We start from the raw sequence: 15888 nt of genomic DNA, 5'->3' as shown, positions 1-15888 counted from the left end.
TTGGAACATTTCTTTTGGGTCACTCAGTTGGAGATATAGATTTGGAGCTCAGGTAAGAGCTCAGGCCTGGAGAGATAGGATTAGGAAACATCTGGATGGAGGTGAGATGCCATGGGAATGGATAAGGTCCCAAATGGTCAATAGAGCTTTGGATTATTTGGAATTTTTGGCAATAAACAATAAATAAGTATATAGGAATGGTCTGATCCCACCCCCTGCAATTTATGACTGTTCAATAGGGAACCACAGTTTATGGGCAGTTTGGATGGATTCACCTTTATCTGAGGCCTCAGGGGAAGTGACACCCCCAATGACTGAACCCTTGACTCTCCTGCCTCTGAGCCTGGAGCATTGGAGACAGATCTGAATCCCTTCACCATGCCTACGGGTGGTGTCATCTTTCCTCTGCATTGGGGGATGGACATCTTAGTGCAATTATCGAGATTTAAAATTCTCTTGGCATGGAATAGAGGAGAATGGCACACTGGCACGTTGCATTTAGGCTGCCTGAGTCATACAGAGTGGCTCATATTTGGATTCACATCTTCATTTTCTAATGGCAATACCAGCGCAGGTTTCCTTTTAAGATATACTTGTGTGCCAGTGGTAGGTGGCATGATCTCATATGTTCCTTTGCTGGTAGTTGATGCTGAGAGAAGAGTATGGACTCACAGAGAGAATGGATGGCTCAAAAGAAAGGGAGTTAGAGTCTAGAGACCTAGTTTTGAGTTCTGGATCTGTCCCTGAGTTCCTTGATCTTAGATAAATTACTTTCCTTCTCTGTGTTTCTGATAGAGGAAGCAATCATATTGGTGTGAGTAGTTGTTATTTGATTTTCAAAGGATATCAGACCTAGAAGGGTATTCAGAATCCAGTCCAACTCCATCATTTTACAGAGAAGGAAACTGAGGACAGAAAAGGGAAGGGCCTGTCCCCAAATCATACAGTAGCAGAGCCAGGATTTGAATTCAGGTTCTCTTACCTGAAAGTCTAGGGTTCTCATCCTGCTGCCCTTCCTTTCCTTGTTGTTTCCCATCTCTAGTGGGGAGGTATTGGAGCTTGGGTGGTATAATCTAGTCCATTTTTGTGTGCTCTTTAAATAGGCATATCTAGAACCTTGCATATATAGTAGCTGCTTAATAAATGCTTATTCAGTTGAACTGTGTTTTTTCCACTGCACTATGTTGCCTCTTCTTAACAGTGTAATAAAATAAAACAAAACCCCAAATAGCTACTTGGATTAGTATTAGTCTGGTAGGTGGGCTTTACTTGGCATGATCTAAGAGATACTCAGAGGTTTCCCCTTCCCCACAGTCCCCCCCCCCAACCCATCTACCCTGGTACCTGGAAGTCCACTCACTACAGGCCCTTGTTAAGAGGTAAGTGTAATAGCAATGATACGAACAATAATGATGATAATAGTATCAGCTAGGATTTATCAGCACTTGAAGGTTTGCAAAGCCCTCATCCTTACAGCTACCCTGGGAGGCTGGTGTAATTATTACCTTGTGAGCAAACAGAGACAGGCAGAAGGTGACTGGCTCACCCAGGGCCACAGAGCTAATCAGTATCTGAGGTTAGATTTGAACTCAGATCTTCCTGACTCCAGGTTCAACAGCCTGCTCTGCCACCTAGCTGCCTCCAGTAGTTGAGTATTGAGGCACACTGAGGCATCGCCACTGGAAAAGGAAATGGTCAACTACTCTGGTATCCTTGCCCAAAAAACTCCCCTGGCAGCTTTGGTATTCAATGGTCCACTGGGTCATAGAGAGTCGGACACAGCTAAACAAGAACAAGCAGGCATTACCACAACCAGGTCCTTAGTTCCAGTGAATTGGCTGAGATTTCCTCAGCAGAGGCAGGGCAGGAAGGGTCAGGATGCAACATGGATTGGTTGCAAGAAGATTGGACTGGAGTGTGGAGGCCCACAGTATCCCTTTACACCTTTGAATACTTATGATTGTCTTATGACATCATCTTTTAAAAAATCATTATGTGTGGGGCCATCTAGGTGGCTCAGTGTATAGAGAGCCAGGCCTAAAGATGGGAGGTCCTGGGTTCCAATCTGGTCAAAGATCCTTCCAAACTGTGTGACCTGGGGCAAGCCACTTAACTCCCATTGCCTGGCCCTTACTGTTCTTCTGCCTTGGAACTGATACTTAGTATTGATTCTAAGACAGAAGAAGGCCAGTGGTTTTTTTAATCATTATGTGTCTTTGTGTTTTACATGCCAAGACAAGGCAAAGAGCATTTAGTTAAGTGGTTTTTTATGTGGCAGACATGGTGTTAATTGTTAGACATTAAGAAAGTGAAAAAGCCAAGCCCTGCCCTCAAAAGGCTTTCAATCTAGGTGGACATAAGGTATATACACAGAGTAGATGAGAGAGCCTCTGAGAGGTCAAGGGGAAGACTGCTAAAGTCCTCCTATAGTAAGTGTGATTGAAGTTGAGTCCCAAGGGGACAGAAGATAGATGAGGCCTGGAGTGCCATGTTGGAGGAAGCACAAGTAGATTAGCATTGTTGAAATTTAGAGTATGTAACATGGAGATTAACATGTAAGAAGACTAGAAAGACAGGAAAGGGCCATTTTATAAAGAGCTTCACGTGCTTCCCCAAAGAGTTTATATTTAATTGTGGAGGAAATAGGGAGCCACTGGAGCTTTTTGAGCAGGGAAGTGACATGGTCAGAGCTAAGCTTTAGGAAAATTCCTTTGGCAGCTGGGTGGAGGATTGGATTGGATTATGGAGAGATATTGAGGCAGGGAGCCTAGTTAGAATACTATAGTAATCTTCAAGTAGAGGTGATGAAAGTCTAAAGTAGGGATGTAATTGTGTGAATGGAGGGACTATATGGGTTATGAAGGTAGAAGCAACAAGATTTGGCAACATCATATTAGACACATGAGGTGAGTTCAAGTGAGGGTGATAATCAGGGTGGGAATCTAGGATTTCGGGACAATGGGAGTACTCTGAACTTCAACAGAGAAACTGAGAAGAGGGTAGGCTTGGAGAGAAAGATACTAAGCTTTCTTTGGGACTTTTTGAATCAGTCAGTCAACTAGTATTTATCAAATGCCTCTTATGAGCCACACACTGTGCCCAGTGATACACACAAGGGCAAAAGACAGTCCCCATTCTCAAGAAGCTCTCAGTCTAAAGGGTAGATAACATATAAACGACTTGTACAAACAAGATATAGAATAAATCAGGGAAAACATCAGAAGGGAAAGTGCTAAGATTGGAGGGCAAATAGGTGGCTCATTGGATAGAGCACTAGGCCTGGAGACAGGAGATCCTGGGTTCAAATGTGGCTTCAAATGCTTCCTAGCTATGTGGCCCTGGGAAAGTCATCTAACCCCAGTTGCCTAGTCCTCACTGCTTTTCTGTCTTGGAACAATACTTAGTATCAATTCTAAAACAAAAGGTAAGAGTGATTTATTTATTTGTTTGTTTGTTTGTTTAAATATGGAACACTTCACGAATTTGCATGTCATCCTTGCCCAGGGGCCATGCTAATCTTCTCTGTATCGTTCCAATTTTAGTATATGTGCTGCTGAAGCAAGCACAAGAGTTATTTTTTTAAAGGATGATGGGGAAAAATTTCTTGCAGAAAGTGAGACTTTAGCTGAGACTTGAAGGAATATATCAAAGATACATGCAATTGAAGATGTCCAACAAGCAGAGAATATTGGGTAAAGAATCAGCAAAGAATACTGAGAAGTGACTATGTCAGTGATAGTGAACCTTTTAGAGACTGAGTGCTCAAACTGCAACCCTTACACCACATGTTAACCCCCCCCTCCCCCGCCTTACCCCAGGCAGGGGAGGGAGGAAGTGCTCCCATTGGGCTACTGGGCAGAGGGCTGGGTCATGTGAGAAATGTCCTCAGGTATTTGTGGAGAGGGGGAAGGGAGCAGCCCTTTCTGTCATGTGTGCCATAGGTTTGCCAACACGGGGGATAGGTAATCATTTATTCACCTGAGCAATAGCATACAATACACTGAACATAAAATGAGAACTATAAATAAAGAATACTACTACTACTAAATTTTGTTAGTCAAAATCATTTTGAAAACCCCTGCTTTTCTTATGGATATACTAAGGGAAGGAATAGAAGTGTCTAAATGGAAACTAGGATAATATAGGGGAATAAGAATATCCTGCCAAGCACAGTGGTAGAGAAGGACCAAAGAGGGTCATCAACTCCAGTAGCCAAGGGATATTGGCCAATACAGATAGTTCAATGAGTGTAGGATGGAAAAAGGTTTCTCATACCTAGGCCACACAAAGTCAGATAAGGAAAAAATCTGGAGTGGAAAGAGAATAACTCAAGGGTTAAAAACAAAACAACTCTGAGATAAAAAAAATGTGGTTCATTAGAAGTATATGGAGCAGCATAAGCCATGAATTCTCTTAGATGTGAGGAGGGAACCTGAGCTATTTGGACCCACTCAGCCACATTTCAAGACCCTGACTTTGCCAGAGAGAAGTGGGTTGTCTCTGAGACCCATGGAACTTCCGTGATGCATGGTGCCCTGAAATGGGAGTCCATTGTCTCTGGTGTCTCTTCCACTAGCTTGCCTGGTGAGTTTCCTCTCTCTTGGCTTTGGATTCCTCACCTATCAAAGGAAGAGACTAGATAAATGAATTTGCAGCATTAAACAAATAATATTTTTCACTGAGGCCCTAAAGACACTGGTGGCATTTTCCTTTCAGTCAATCCAGAAATATTTATTAAGTGCCTACTATGTGACAATGCTGGAATTGTTTGGGAAGAAGAGAAGCCTCACATTGTTGCTTAGTTATAAGGAAATTTCCCTTTCAGTTGATTCATGGGCCTGTGGAAATTTACTGGGAAGAGAGATTGGGGTAATGTGGACAAGGCATTCAATAAGCAATTTGCAAAATTGTTCTTGCCTAATTGGGTTCCATCAAGTATGGCACCTCACACAAAGGCCTGCTAGATTCCGGAGGGAAAAGTGAAGCCACCCCAGTAGAGGTAAACATTAAATTAGAGGCTCAGCTCTTTGGAGGACTAATGAATGAATACATTAATTATATAATGGGCAAAGCCAGATTTTCATTTCTTGGGGTCCAGCTGTTTGCCTATTTCTTTCTCAGGGCAGCTTTCATGAAATTGGAAAGAGCTCAATGCACTTGGCTTAGAGAAGGGCACACTTCCAGGCAAAAGGGAAGAACAATGAAATGAGGAGGTTGGACTAGTTTGGTCTCTAAGGATCTTTCCAGTTCTAATTCCTCTAATCCCATGATCAACAACTCTCACTCATCAAATTAGTTCTGTTTATGAAGTGCTTTGCCCACATTATCTCATGGGATCCTCACAAGAACATTGTGACATAGGCAGTAAAAATGTTTGTTCCTATTTTCCAGAGGGGGAAAACTGAGGTTTCAAGAATGGATATGACTCACCCAAGGTCACAGAGTTTAAAAAATGATGTGAATGAATGTATTTTGATGAAAAAAATCATTGTTCTTTCTACTCCCCATTCTGATTCTAGATGTGGTCATGCAAAATCAGTTCTAAGAAGTATTTACAGACTGCTTTGGGGATATTTATCACCTTGAATGCCTCCTTTCATGTTTCCATACACTCTTGGTCATCCAGATGAGCCACTCTTTGTTGAAAGAAAGAACTCATGCAGAAATGTGGCCTCAATAAATATCTAAATTGTCTTTCAGACCCCGAATATGAAATTGAACTCAGATACTGTTTTGGTTAGTTTTGATGAATTGAGTTTATAAAAATGTTTTTTTGTTCTTTGTTCTAAGGGCTGGCTCTTTGGGAGATCAGTGGATCATAGCCTCATGGGTTTAGGGTTGGAAATGTCTTTCAAGGCCATCTAGTCTAGCCTCTTCATTTTACAGAAGAGAAAAGCAAAGTCAAGGGAGGGTAAGGATCTAACCATGCTCCAAATAGTTGTGGTTCAGTGGAAAGAGGGATGAACATGGAGTCACAGAGCCCAAGTTACAGTCTTGGCTCTACCTGTGTGACCTTGGATAAGTTATTTTCTGTTTTTGGGCTTCAGTTTTCCTCCTCCTAGCATTGAAGGGTTTAAATTGCTTGGTTGACCTTTGTATCCCTTCCAGCTCTGAAGTAATGATCTTCTGACCATATGATTTATATGTTCTATGATTACACTGCATGAATGCCACTCCTACCTTCCATGTTCTGTAACCACCTTGACTGTTCAAAGGCTTCCATTTTAATAGGGGAGATAAGAGAGGAGAGACAAAGAAACATAGTCCAAATTGAAACATGACAAAAACAAACATGGAGCTCAGATCATGGAAAGAAGTCTTTCTGCTGTGTAGCTTCTTGGGGGAGGAGCTTAGTGGTAGAAGAAGCATCTAAGTGGCATCTTGAAGAATGGGCAGATTGTCTCCATGCAGAGATGGAAAGAGGATGCACTAAGGAGTTCATTCAGCTCTCCTCAATCCCAGTTTCAAGTATTTCAGCAAACAATGAATTAGAGAGGTGTGGGCAGCCGATTCACCTCTCTGTTGGGTATGCTACCTGAGAGTCCTTTTAAGAACAATATTTCCAGTGGTTTTCATGAGCAGGGGAGCTATTCCAGCCAGAAGCTGGGGGCCAAATAAGTCACCTGATTGTCAGAGCTTGTGCCAGCCCTGGCAGCTTGGAAGCACTTAATGGTCCTTGCATTCATTCATTCGGTCAGCATGACGTTGGTCCCCCCAGATAAAAATAAGAATTGTAAGAAAACATCATTGCAACTTTCACCCACAAGCAAAATTTCTTTTCCATAAATATATACATTAATCTCTAACATCTAGCTTCTAATAGCAATAATCAAGAAAGCAGGGTTGGAGATAAAAGTGAGGGCTTTTTTCAATGAGATGTCGATAAGAGCAAGAACCTGTAATTCACCCAAACAAGAAGAAAAATAGAAAGTATTAGTGTGCTTTAAACATGCCTAAAATCTACAGGCAAAAAACCCAGGAAGATGCAATCAAACAAGTCTGGGGAGGTTCTGACTCTTACTAGCTAGCTGTTCTAGGTAAGTTGCTTCCTGTCTCTGAGCATCTGTTTCTCCTTTTTTAAAATGAGGATCAATCAGTAGCAGCACCTCTCTCTCTCTCTCTCTCTCTCTCTCTCTCTCTCTCTCTCTCTCTCTAATGGTGGATCTCTAAAGGCACCATTTTGCTTTATAATGGGAGAACAGATGAATGAAAGGGGTAGGGGTGGGACAGGACTATGGTGTTTTATCATTAAATGTTACAAGGTATTCATAGATTCTGGCACAGAGATGGATTTGTGGCATCTTGGCAGATACTTTCTCTCTCATTTCCTTGTGAGAGACCATTGAATTGCTGAATTCACAGAAGATTCTGAAATCTTTGAAATAAGCAGTTCTTATAAGGTCTAAATAAGGTCTAGCAGGTGTGATTTCCCAAGTTTATTTAGAAATGTATCTCATTTAAAAAATTTTTGAGCATATAGAACATTCAAGTTGGTAGAATAGCCACAGGACAACCCAGAACATCCGAGCTGGCGGGTTTAGACATGATCTAGCCCAAGGCACTCATTTGACAGTCCTCCAAGAGAAGGAATGACTTTCTCAAGGTGACATGAAGATTTTGGCCTTGGTTTGGTTTAGGGCTTTGATGTTTAAGGGTGGGGAAGTCATTGTTTGAACCTGGTAATTGTCAAGTCAGACATCTCCATGAATTGGTCAATCAATCCATCAGTTAAAAGCATTTCAACTAGATGTGACAGGAAGTCTGTTTGGATTGGTTGAGAGACTTGGTCACACCCTGTGGATCTTGTATAAAACCTTTTAGCTGGTTTGAAATCAGGTCTCCAAGAAGGTCTATGAAGGTCTCCAAGAGTTCAACTTAGTGGTGAGCCACAGAGAATACTTATAACCAAGCCCCTGAGAAGGAATTCTTTGGAGTTGGGGGATGGGAAAAAGAAGTTTAGCCTTCTAATAGGTTCTGCATTGGACTTAAGGAGTCAGGAAAATCCTGAGTTCAAATCCAGCCATAGACATTTACTACCTTTTACTACCTTTGTGACCCTGGGCAAGCCATTCAGCCTCTGTCTGCAAAGGGGACATAATAATAGCTACCTCCTTCCCATGGTTCTCATAAGGATAAAATAAGATTTGCGAAGTCTTTTGCAAACCTTAAAACACTAGCTAAATGTCAGTGTTGTTGTTGTTGGGCTTAGACCGGGGGAAAACTAAAAACATGGAGGAAAAAAAAGCTCCGAGATTCTACAAGGAGCGCAGCAGAAAAGCTATGCTTAATGGTAACTTCCTGAGTACCCCAGGAAGGGCAAGAGAGGCCTTGTAGCAGGCAGGAAGTTGGAGCTCACTGGTAGGAGAGTGTGTCTGTCTCACTTTGAGGAGATGCTTTGGTATCAGCTGTTGTAAATACTCCTTTCTAAAAGAGCGTCAAATGTGGCCACCTCTTTGACATCAACTGATCGATCCCTGGTGGAAGGCAAAGCATTGGAAGCTTGGGAGCTAAATCATTACAAATATAGCCCTCTCCCCTCTCCCTCAAGGCTACCTCTAAAGAGGCAGTTTGGAGATGTGAGCTCAGATTGAGAAAGTTCACAGAGGGCCACAGGGGTTGGGTAAGTACAGGGATCACATGATGGAATCAGAGCTTGGGGACACAGACTCTGTCAGAAGTGTGCAGGATGGACTGGACTGGGGAGAGACTTGGGGTGGGGCACTAATCAAGAGGCTCTTACAATAAGAGGTCAAGAGGTGATGAGGGCCTAAACCAGTGATTCCCAAAGTGGGCGCCACCGCCCCCTGGTGGGTGCTGCAGCAATCCAGGGAGGCGGTGATGGCCACAGGTGCATTTATCTTTCCTATTAATTGCTACTAAAATTAAAAAAAATTAATTTCCAGGGGGCTAAGTAATATTTTTTCTGGAAAGGGAGCGGGAGGCCAAAAAAGTTTGGGAACCAGAGACCTAAACTAAGGTGATAGCTGTGGGTAGAGAGATAGAAGGGATAGAACCCAAGAGTCGGGGAAATAAAAACAAATTTTGGCAACTTATTGGATGTGTAGGGTGAGGGAGGGTGAAGAATCCAGGGTAATGACAAAGTTCTGAACCCTTCCAGGAAATTAGAAGTGCCCTTGCCAGAAATCGGAAAGTTTGGAGGAGGGGATTGTTGAGGAAGAAGGTAATGAGTTCAGTTTGGGATGTGTAAAGTTTGAGATGTCTTCAAGATGATATAGTATACTCTGGCTACTCAGTAGAGGCGGGGGGCTATTGGGGTGGAATGATGCCTACCTACAGTGTCACACTTTTTCGACATGTTGCTTAGTTCGACTGATTTCCCACCCCCCTTTCCCTCCTTAATTACTAGGGATGGCTCTGTGGGAAAAGGGGAGTGGGGGAGACTACACCAGGAGATGTAGGTTATGTGAAAAACCAAAGCTCTCAACACAAATGTATTTTAAAGAAGAAATATCATCTTTCTTTTTCCTCTGCTGCCTGCTTCACTCTGACCTTTTAAAGGCTATGCCAGCAGAATTATATTTCTGGCAGGCCCCGTCAAGCCAGCCACAAAAGCCTTGAGGTAGGCTGGGTCCAGGGTCTGAGTACCAAAGTAACCCAACTTGGAAAAGCTCATTGCCTGAAGCTCAGGAAAAAAGAAGGACATTCTTTTCTTTAGCTCCAGAAAGGCCACCATCTGCCTCAGAGTGGAGACTACTCATCTAGGGCGCCTTGAAGGATTTCACTTCTCCTTGCTGTTCTTTTGTAGTTCAGTGAAGATTTCCCCCTCAGTTCTCCTGCAGTGGATTGCCAGGCCAAGGGAAGCATGCTTTCCAGTTCACCGCCTGGCCCTGCCATTTGGTAGCTCTGCGATCATAGGCCAATTTTGAAACCTTTGAACCTCAGTTTGTTCTCCTGTAAAATGGGGATAATATGTGTACTATTCACCTCGAAGGATAGTTATGAGGCTCAGATGAAAGGTGATGTCTCTTTCTGGAACTCTAAGCACTCTGTGTGACATACAGTGCTGTGGTGGTTGCTGATGTTATCACTTTAACCCCTCCATTAAGAGTCGCCTTGATTGGATGAGGGAGGGCTGTTAGGCCATGACGATGCTTTCCAGAGCACATCCTCGATGTGACTCTGGGATGAGTGATGGGACTCGGAGCAGGGCCTTGAGCTCGGGGCCCAGTTTTGCAGGGTTGGCCCATCTTGGAGGCCCATGACTTTGCACCTCAGTGACATGATGGATTAGGAGGGCTCAGCTTATATAACTGGCCTGCCTGAAAAAGGGGAACCTGGGAGTGGAAAATTGTGCTGGGCGATTGCATAAGAATCTGAGGGAAAACAAAACCGCTCTCATTTTAATAAAAGCATTGAAAAAAGGGATGAGGCTTCACTCTGTCTAATCAATTGCAGGGTTGCACAAGGAAAGCAGGGCTGGCTTTGCCCACTAATAAGCACAAAAAGCAGGCTGCAAAAGCCACAGATTTCATTGGCTCGAAGGTCACAATTTAGAAAGAGACTTCTCTAAGGAGTAGGGGGGAAAGCAGAGTGGACTGTAGGGGAAAGAGCCAAGGAGACGCCTGGGTTCTGCTCCCAGCTCGGCTGTGTCTTTGCTGGGTGAACTTCCACTGAGCCCTTCTTGGACCTCACTTTTCTCCCTTGAAAACAAGGCTGTTGCACTCCACGGTTTCTAAGGTTCCTCCCAGCTTCCACTGTCTTTGTCCTCAGGGAAGTGGCTACTAGAATACCAGGCAGATATTGGAGGCCATTAAAGAAAAGAAGTATAAGCATATAGGGAGGGAGGGAGGAGACAGACAGAGAGACGGAAAGACACAGAGACAGAAAGATAGACAGAGACACAGAGACAGAGAGAGACACACAGTGAGAAAGGCAGAGAGATGGACAGACACAGAGACACACACACACAGATACAGAGACAGACAGACAGACAGACAGACACAGAGACACAGACACAGAGACACAGACACACACAGAGACACAGACACAGAGAGAGAGACACACAGAGAGACACAAACAGACAGAGAGACACACAGAGACACACACACAGAAAGAGAGAGAGAGGGGAGATTCAATGGGGAAAATATGGATTATAAGTGAAATTCTTGGCTCAAAAATGAATACACAAACTCAGTATAAGTTGAAGATGTGACTCAACCATAATCCTAGAGATAAGAGACATATGAGGATTCCTGAAAAGAGGGTGGCAATGAGTTACAAATCAATATGTGTTTTAGGAGCCTAGTTCTAACCCCTTGAAAAGGTTGGAAGTGACCACCAGTGGGAAGATGGGAAAGACTCTTCTTTCTCTCTACCCAACTCCCAGGAGGCAGATTGAGAGAACATAACTATAGACGGCTATTTCCTCTTTAGTGGATAGAGGGCTGGACTTGAAGCCAGGATGGCTTGGGTTCGAATCCCCACTCTGAGACTTAGTATCTATGTGACTGTGGGCAAAATCCTTTCTCTCCCTGGACCTCAGTTTGCTCCTCTGTAAAGTTGAAGGAGTTGAACTAGTTGGCCTCTGAGGTCCCTTCTAGCTCTACGTCTAGGATCCCATGTATGAACCTGGGCATGTCCCTTCACCTCTCTGGGCCTCAGTATCTTCCTCTGTAAAATGAGCAGATTAGATCAGATGAGGTCCCTTCCAGCTTTAGATCTAGGATGCTATGAACACAACTTGTTGGCACCCATTTTGCTGACAGGTGCTAAGTGAGGGAAGTATGAGGAATCATATTCTCTCTTCCAACAGCAAGAAAATGAATGTAACTGGATGTCAGCTGTTAATTATGATATTGCCAAGAATGGCTAAGGACACAGGCCTCCCAGTCATGTGTAGGGGATGTTGCAGTTGTTTTGGCATTCAAGAAATCTGTGTAAGAGAGGCAGACCAGGCAGTCATACTAAAAACAATTTTAAAAAGTATGTAAAAGCATAATTACACATACATTTAAACTCATACAAAGGAGACATAAGGTCTAATTTGAGATAGCCAGAGTACACATAACAGGGTGGGGGGAAGGGGAGGAAAGAGGAGTTCCATACACAGGATCCATCTGGATTCACTGAACTAAAGAGTCAATGACCAGAACACCACTGAGTTTTTTTGTGATCCCTCTTTCTATTTCCTGATTTAGGATTGGAACACTTGGATCTAGTTCCACTCAGGATGGCTTAGTTCAGGGCTTTGAGTAAGGGTGAGGAACCAGTCATTCAGCCATTTCTTACTGGATTCCTATTTCTGATGCCATAGTCAGGAGGCTCTCAAATGACTGGCAAGTTCCGACTCCCGTAGGGCATAGAAATTTCCAGGAAGAGTGAGATCTATAAAAGTGGATAGGTAGCGATTACAGGCAAGAAAATGGATCCAGTAGCAGGGGGAAGGACTGTCACAAGGAAGAATATACCAAAAAATACTCAGAATTTTCCAGACTGCTACTGGATGCAGTTATCAAGAGAGACATCTATTTTATCATCTCTGCTTTTTTCCCTGACATTTTTTATTAGATTTGGGGGATGAGGGTTAGGGAAGGAATTGCCTATCAGTCTATGTCCGTTTGGAATAGTATATCAGGGTAGCATTGCTGAAAAAGCACTGGATTTGAAATTAGATGATTTGGTTCAACCCCTAGCTCTGCCATTTACTAGCTAGAGGAACTTGGACAAGACCCTTCCTCTCTTTGGCCCTCAGTTCCTCTTCAGCAAAATGAGTGGGTTGGACTTGAAGACCTCTAAGGTGCTTCCTTCCTATCAAATGTAAGCTTTTTATTCTACCCCCTAGCATAGTACCTGACACATAATAGGCACCTGATAGATACCTGTTTGCTTGCTTGCTTGGTTTCAGCTCTAGAGCAGTGATGGGCAGACTACGGTCTGTGGGCCAGATGCGGTCCCCTGAAATGTTCTAACTGGCAGGGAGACATTATTCCTAATCTGATGAACCCAATGAGTAGGATACAATACAATGAAACTTTGAAAGAGTTGCCTTAGAAACAGACTGACAGAGGAGCATTTCCTTTCCTTTGGCCCCTTCTTTAAAAAGTTTGCCCAGCACTGATCTAGCCCTATGATTCTGTGATGTGATTCAGCAAGAGCTATGGTTGATTGTATCTCTAGATGAAAGGAGTGGTCATCCAAACATGTGCAGCTACAATAAAAGTTCCAGATGAGCCAAGTTGCCCCAGACATCTTTTTCTCCATGCCTGGGAGGATCTCTGTTATTTTTTTAACCAGGAGCAAAGCCTTCCCCCCTCCCCCCCCCCCCAACAACAAAGGCCTTTAAAAGCCTGTCCCTTCTCCAACTCCCAGTGGCAGGTTGGGTACTTAGAGGCAATTGCTTCCTCAATACTAGGGGTAAACTTGTGAGTGACTACTTGTAATGCTTTGTCATGAGCCCCCACCAGTGTACTTCCTCTTATCAGTAAATAAGTAGACCCAATTAGGTTTTAGAAAAGAAATTTACTGGAATGGCATTGGAAGAACAGTAATTATAATTAATTACCTGCAAAACCTAGCATTATACTTTCCCACATATTCACATGGCATGTTTGAGAAGTAGAGTGTTCACAAACTTATGATACAATGTAGAAAGGCCCACATGTAAGGAACATATGTGGCAAAGGCAACTTATAACTCTGAAAAAGTAGGACCTAGATGTTCTTTTTTTCACAGGAGAGTCTCTTATGAAATTTGCTACAGAGTATGGCATTAATGATAGATGAGTAACTCCAATGCTAGTGTGGTTTGAGTCCTCAAAGGGCAGAGTATCTTCACTGGCTGCTGAATTATTCCCAGAAGTCAGTGCCTTTTTTGGACTCTGTCTTCAGTGGGCAGCTCTAGTCCCCATCACTTCCAACCTCTCAATCTATACTTTCTTCATTTGGAATGCCAGAGTGCTCTTTCAGAAAGGTCAATGACCGTTAGCCCAGAATGGACAAAAGTAAGACTGTGTTGGAGCTGGCTCAAATGATTGTTAAAGTTTAGGGTATAAATAAAGCATTTATACCCTAAAAGCCAGTATACTCTGGATACAAGTACATCCTTGGGCAGAAGCCTCTCCTCTTCGACTCTCTGCGCCCTCTAGGTAGGAGGTGGGGAAGTCTGGTCTTTCTTGTTCAATAATTCTCTCTAGTTCTGAGTATGATTCTCTCTCTGTGAGGAACAGCAACTTTATTTATGGTGACCAGCCAGTTTAAGTTTCCCAGATTTATGTATGGGGCTTATGCAGATGAGTGGATGGGGACAAAGTTTTAGAGGCAGTTTGCACCCTGGGGCAAGTCTTTGCTCTTCTTTTCATATATATTCAAGTCTCAAAGCCTTGGTGAGGTTTCTAATGCTTCTTTTATATCTGAAAGGGCTTCCCCTTTTCATTTCTAGTTCTCTTAGACCTTCAGCTTTGCTGTAGTCCAAATGGGTATCCTCTTGCATTTATATTAAGCCTTCACCTGTCCCTTTGCAGTTGCTTCTATTTCTGCCCTCTGGTGTCAAGCACAAGTCTAATCCTTCTTCTGCATAACAGATGTGCAGATTCTTGAAGACAGTTTTCTGTCTTGTGGTTCTTAACTTTCACTACATCCAAAGAATTTTATATGCAATCAATATTTTAATTTAATTTATCTCCCCCAATCATACTCTAGTGATTAGAATTTCATTTCTCACCTTCAGAAGGAAATATCACGTTATAGTAGATAAGAACCCTGTTCTCAGGAGTAGGAAGATCTGAGTTGAAGTCTCACTTAGAACATCTACTGGCTATATGACCTTGGCCCAAGTTGCTTAACTTTTCAGTGCAGCATATTGACTTAAAAAACCACAGATTAACATTATCTCTGTTGTGTTGTATTTTTAGTTATTTGGTTAAACATTTCTCAATTTCATTTAAAAAATTTTTTTTATTTTGTTTTTTGTTTTTAAACCTTTAACTTCTGTGTATTGGCTCCTAGGTGGAAGAGTGGTAAGGGTGGGCAATGGGGGTCAAGTGACTTGCCCAGGGTCTCACAGCTGGGAAGTGTCTGAGGCCGAACTCAAACCTAGGACCTCCTCATCTTTAGGCCTGACTCTCAATCCACTGAGCTACCCAGCTGCCCCCTCTCAATTTCATTTTAATCTGATTTAGACCACACTGAGTGTATGGGCCACTTGATGGCCTATGGACCATAAATTTGACACCTGTGCTCTAGGCAAGTCTCTAAAGACTATAAATTGTAGAATAGGGTCAGGGGCAGTTTCCTCATATAGTAGGTCCATCTATCAATGAAATTACCACTCTAGTCCTAATCTAGAGACTAGAAGATTGAGACAATCTGACATTTGTTTAAAAATTATATCCAGTTCCTAGGACAACAGTAGGGCCTGGACCTAAACACATTTCCATGGGCAAATCAATCCCCGTGTCTTACTGTAGTAGGACATTCTGCAAACTTGCTGAGCTGGAGTGATGCCTTTCAGTACTGAATGCAATTGAATTATGTTGAATGGAAAGCAGATGGATCACATTACCAACAGGGGCAAGTGCCAGCCAGTTAGTCAGCTCACACCAACCTCAGCTGCTGTTGGATGAGATGGTCATGTTTCCTTAAAAGTCCCAGCAAAACCATACAGCTTTTAGGCTGCCTCTTACAAGTCCAATCTCTTCTCTGTGACTCAGTTTTTCTCTCGATAAAACAGAAAGTTTTGGATGGGATAGTTGCTTGGTTCTCTTCCTGTTTTCAATATGATGATCCTATTCCACAATAGGGGCATTTAAGTGCCTGAGGGGAAGTCTAGAAACAGTACAGGAGACTTGACTTACTGATTCTTGTTTCGCTCAGTGATTTGGAAGACAGCTATGCTCACCACTATACCACCAACACTGCTCAGCGATTTGGA

The 15888-nt window shown here is 43.0% G+C and overlaps 1 non-coding gene across 1 annotated transcript; it reads right to left on the bottom strand.

The window, feature by feature from the left end:
- Positions 1–3459: 3459 nt before the first annotated feature.
- On the bottom strand, positions 3460–3566 carry LOC123253873. Its single transcript, XR_006506624.1, has one exon. It is a non-coding gene; the product is annotated as a U6 spliceosomal RNA (small nuclear RNA).
- Between the last annotated feature and the right edge of the window lie 12322 nt (positions 3567–15888).

This window comes from Gracilinanus agilis, chromosome X (genome assembly GCF_016433145.1).
Source record: "Gracilinanus agilis isolate LMUSP501 chromosome X, AgileGrace, whole genome shotgun sequence".
Classification (NCBI taxonomy): Eukaryota; Metazoa; Chordata; class Mammalia; order Didelphimorphia; family Didelphidae; genus Gracilinanus; species Gracilinanus agilis.
Note: the sequence above shows the minus strand (reverse complement) of the source record. Positions and strands in the feature narration are given on the sequence as shown.